We start from the raw sequence: 6,000 nt of genomic DNA on the forward strand, positions 1-6,000 counted from the left end.
TCTAAAACTAACACATCCATCGATATCCTCAAGGTTGTCTCTTCAGTAATTAATGTTGCGTTTTTGCAGACTGTCTATGCCTTAAAACATCCAGAGCTACTAGACCGAGTATTTTTCTAAACGAAGCAATATCCTCCACTTCAACTAATTAGTCCATAAGTTGTCCAACTATGTAGAAATCACTTCACTTTACGTAATCACATGCCTTTTTTTTTTTTTTTTAATGGCTGGATTCATTATATATGTACAAGTCTAACAGATGAACAATCTGCTTCAAAAATTTACTAATGTTGACTGGAAACTGACAATGGCAATCCCTAGATGGTTTACTATGCAGATGTCGGGTTACAATTTGTCTGGAAATGATGAACTCCAATCAACACCTCAGTTTTCTACATTAACAGTCGGGTTGACAATAAAAGGCACAAATAATGATGGGTGTAGTCCCTGTTACATTTATCCACAATCCTTACCGAACTACCTATTTAGAAGAACCTCATTGTTCTGAACTGCCTCCAACAATAGGGGTGTTGATTGTCAAAATTGGTAAATATTATTAATACAAAAACTAAACAATAGGTAACGGCACCTGTCCACCATAGGATCATGGTGATATGTTGTGACACACGATCTACACATAAACGCCGTTTCAGTGTGTAATAGACTTTCATTCATAAATCAGGCAAGTTACTTGATATTCTGGCAGAAATCCATACTCTCACATTCACATGTACACAATCAGCCCCATCGTAATTATATATAAGTAGCCAGGTTCCACTCTCTGTCTGATAGGATGTTAAGTACTCGTAATATACACACTTTTTACATCCGGATGTCAACATAATTCACTTAGTGGGACGTGACACACAATGGTAGGGTGTTTCTGCCTCTGTATCTCTGCATCCTCGGTGCATTACACCATACATCAAAACAACCCAACAAAATATATCTGTATTAGACCTTTAAAGGTACTGTACAGAAGTCAGTGTAAGGAGTGATCTGAACAGTGTTACTTCTGTCTGGTGTGTCGTACTAAAAAACAACCGTATCCTAATGATGAATGACTTGTTTTCACCAGAAAATGTCAACTCCCACAAATTACCATTATATGTCTCACAAATCCATTCTAAGTTGATTCCTGGGCTTTTGTCTTCAAAGGAAACTGTTGTACCATACAGTCAAAGTAACAGATCTCCTGACAGGGTAGACACTGCTCTATAATATAACAGTTTCAGGCAGCTGACTGCAGGGTAGGTAAGCCACACACAAACTACACGGGGCACTACTACACATCTGTCCTAGGGTATGTAGTATCTCCAGCCTATCACCACTGTTTACAAACGCTATAACATCCTGTGAGATATGTCAGTTCCTAAGGAGAAGTACATTTAAATAACACCATTGATTTTGTTAGGATCTCATTTATTTCCTTCAGAAATTTTTGTAGATTTTCATTGTTTTAAAGTTTGTTGGGTTTTTTTTCAGATATGTAATCATCTGCCTCAATGAGATGTTTTATTTCAAAAACGCTATTACACTGTAAATATTTATCAAGACGGTGCTGATGGAGGTAATTTGGAAAAAAAGGGAAAGTATACAATTATTCTGTAACTACTTATAATTGATCAATGCAATAAATAAGATGACAATCTCAAAATACTAAAATACAGTCTTCATCACCAATGAGTAATGATATGTTCTGGTCCTTTGTAAGTATGTGCCTGAGATTTGATCAAAATACTGTAAGGAATAGAGCTGCTAACAAGCTTATATCAATTAAAAAAAACAGTAATTGACCTTAACTGAGAAGCTCTGAAACTCAAACTTGTCCAAAGTATCAAAATGATTTAAAAGATACAACCAGCTGTATAACATAGTACAACCAGCTGTATAACATAGTACAACCAGCTGTATAACACAGTACAACCAGCTGAGGTACAGACAGTGTATAACACAGTACAACCAGCTGAGGTACAGTGTATAACACAGTACAACCAGCTGCATAACACAGTACAACCAGCTGTATAACACAGTACAACCAGCTGTATAACACAGTACAACCAGCTGAGGTACAGTGTATAACACAGTACCACCAGCTGTATAACACAGTACAACCAGCTGTATAACACAGTACAACCAGCTGTATGACACAGTTCAACCAGCTGCATAACACAGTACAACCAGCTGTATAACACAGTACAACCAGCTGAGGTACAACCAGTTGTATTACACTGTACAACCAACTGTATAACACAGTACAACCAGCTGTATAACACAGTATAACCAGCTGAGGTACAGACAGTGTATAACACAGTACAACCAGCTGAGGTACAGTGTATAACACAGTACAACCAGCTGTATAACACAGTACAACCAGCTGTATAACACAGTACAACCAGCTGAGGTACAGTGTATAACACAGTACCACCAGCTGTATAACACAGTACAACCAGCTGTATAACACAGTACAACCAGCTGAGGTACAACCAGCTGTATAACACAGTACAACCAGCTGTATAACACAGTACAACCAGCTGAGGTACAACCAGCTGTATAACACAGTACAACCAGCTGTATAACACAGTACAACCAGCTGAGGTACAGACAGTGTATAACACAGTACAACCAGCTGTATAACACAGTACAACCAGCTGTATAACACAGTACAACCAGCTGAGGTACAGTGTATAACACAGTACCACCAGCTGTATAACACAGTACAACCAGCTGTATAACACAGTACAACCAGCTGAGGTACAGTGTATAACACAGTACAACCAGCTGTATAACACAGTACAACCAGCTGTATAACACAGTACAACCAGCTGAGGTACAACCAGCTGTATAACACAGTACAACCAGCTGTATAACACAGTACAACCAGCTGAGGTACAACCAGCTGTATAACACAGTACAACCAGCTGAGGTACAACCAGCTGTATAACACAGTACAACCAGCTGTATAACACAGTACAACCAGCTGTATAACACAGTAAAACCAGCTGAGGTACAGACAGTGTATAACACAGTACTACCAGTATGAAACATCTGTATAACACTTGACATTATCATCTCATTCTTTCCTCACTGATTTTTTATTAAAATGAACAACCCATTATCGTCTGTTGTTTGAAAAGATACCTTCAATGTTAAACTCCTTTTATCTGAAAATTTTACACATTAGACATTATCAATGTAATCTTAGATCCCGAGGGAAAACAGAACAATACAAAGACTGCCCTGTTGTCTTCATTTTCATTAAAACGAAAGAAATATTATCTGTATTTCTGGAACATCGTTATAATCAGAACAAAATGAGAGTAAAAACATTATTTTTTCATCACAGAGGAGTAATTCTAAACTGATGTTTTATTTGATGTTACTTTGGTAGTTCTGATCTTGAACAATGATCAAACTAGCCATTACAAAGCAGTGAAGCCTCAATGGCACTCCTAATGCTTTAACCCATGTCTAATACTGTCACTAGTCTATTACTAGTTAGAAAGAAAAAAAAATGAAATATTGCTTAGCACTTTAAGTGTTTCAAAAGACATGATCAAGTTTCAACTCTGGATTTTGTTTTCAGTTTGAACTAAATTTGAATTTGAATGCAATCAATAAGGCAGGTTAAAATTGTGTTCCTTGAGACGGCCAACATTAGGGCCATCAATCAAGATTTGTTATTGTGTAAATTTCATTGGTTTGATTAAATATTTTTCCCCCTCATATTTGAAAATCATTTCTTCTATTATGTGAGAATCATTTCTAATATAGGGTGTACTTCTAGTATGTCAGAATCATTTCTAATATAGGGTGAACTTCTAGTATGTCAGAATCATTTCTAATATAGGGTGAACTTCTAGTATGTCAGAATCATTTCTAATATAGGGTGAACTTCTAGTATGTCAGAATCATTTCTAATATAGGGTGAACTTCTAGTATGTCAGAATCATTTCTAATATAGGGTGTACTTCTAGTATGTCAGAATCAGTTCTAATATAGGGTGAACTTCTAGTATGTCAGAATCAGTTCTAATATAGGGTGAACTTCTAGTATGTCAGAATCAGTTCTAATATAGGGTGAACTTCTTGTATGTCAGAATCTAATATATTTCTAATATACAGAAGTTCTAATATTGAACAGTATGTCAGAATCATTTCTAATATAGGGTGTACTTCTTGTATGTCAGAATCAGTTCTAATATACAGAAGTTACAGTACGTCTGAAACATTTCTGAAATCATTTCCTTTGAGCTCTTTGGGCCAGGTGAGCTAAAAATGATATTTCAGTGACTAGAAGCAATGGTGATAAAGCCCAGACAAACTTTTTCTTTAATGTAGGACAAAGGTCAAAATGCAGATCATAGTGACCTACTTTTGATACATTGATACCATCTCACCAATGTAAACCCACAACTAAAAAATGAAGTTCCAATGACAGGTAGTGAAGGAAACCCTGGACAAGACAGAGAAGGGAAAGAATGAGAAAAGTAGACCGATTTAACTCTTGTGGGGGATTAATCACCACTCCACATTACGAATTGTATTAGGCAAGCCCAGTGGTCAGTCAGATAATTAAGGGACAAACAGAAGACCAACAGGCCATTACCTGTCTGCAAATCTGAGGACTCCGACCAGGTGTCACAATGAGGGGTATAGGCAGGCAAGGGCAACAACAACTCTCAATAAACACCAGAAACTAATTGTGTATAAAGCAAAGCACTCCACTTCTTGAAGGTGATTTATCAGGAGTACACAATGAGATACAATGAGATCCCGGTAACTTAAAACTTTTAATCGCACCATAAAATGAAAACATTCTCAATATTAATATTTATCTGAATCTTAATTTCTAACATTTTCAATGACAAAGCACCAGGGGTTCATCACAACACTGGCTAAAAGGATGATACTTTATCATACTAAAACAAACCGGAGCTGTAACATGCCACACCACACTGACAGTATCACAGATCTGCCAATCATAAAATTGCCCTGTTATCCTGATAGCCATTAACTTCGACAGGAATTTTACCAAAACAGGGCTATATCTGGGTATTACATATTAACAAATATTTCTTACACAAATCAATGAAATAGGCCAATAATCACAGGTGACTGAACGAGGCCATCAAGGGGTACAGCTGTCAACTTAGTGTCTACAGTATCCACCAGTTGCTCTGACGATCAATCACAACATCACCCTATATATATACAGCTGCTTATTCATTCATGACCAGGAAACACATGTCCCAAATCTATAAATAAATCAACATCAGAAGCAGTACCTTTGGTTACGTTTTCAAGGTTTCTGAGTACAGATATATTTACCACAGTTTACCACAGTCCCTCCCAGAATCCCCCGCTTTTCAGCCTGGCATCTGAAATCCACTGCTTTCCATATTACAGTAAGGGACATAAAGTTCAATTATAGAAATGGATTTTGTTATTATTGGATAAGTATGGACAACAGACAACCTACTGAGGTCAACATAAAAAGGTTTGTTGCTCAAATGGTTGTCAAAACTGCGACTACCACAAATACATCTGGTAACATTTATGGTTCATCTGATGTTTTTTTCAAAGACCATGGAGAGTTTGTAGTAAGAGTTGAAGCTCTTCATGTCTATACATTAAACACATGCATCATTTACCCTGTGCTTCTGTCCAAAACCTCTACCAGGCAGACCAACAAATTATCACAGCAGTTGGCCAAAATGAACAGTAGTCTCACCATTCTTAAAAAGTTTTTACTCCATGGCTGAAGTTGATCTACTGCAGCATATTTAAGGGCATACATACAGACCTGTAAGTTTTCATCCCCATTCTAAAAATACTAAAAGTTAACACAACTCTATCATAGAGTCACTGTGTTTCTGTCAAGTCAATGGAAAGCCTTATAATCTATAAGATATCATTATTTCATTATAAGATGGAAATAGGCATTTACAAGGGTTTTTTATCATGATGTCGCTGGTTTCATGTGACACCAATATGCTTC

Source organism: Ylistrum balloti, unplaced genomic scaffold (assembly GCF_031769215.1).
Source record: "Ylistrum balloti isolate Yb309-2 unplaced genomic scaffold, AGI_CSIRO_Ybal_v1 Utg370358, whole genome shotgun sequence".
Lineage (NCBI taxonomy): Eukaryota > Metazoa > Mollusca > Bivalvia > Pectinida > Pectinidae > Ylistrum > Ylistrum balloti.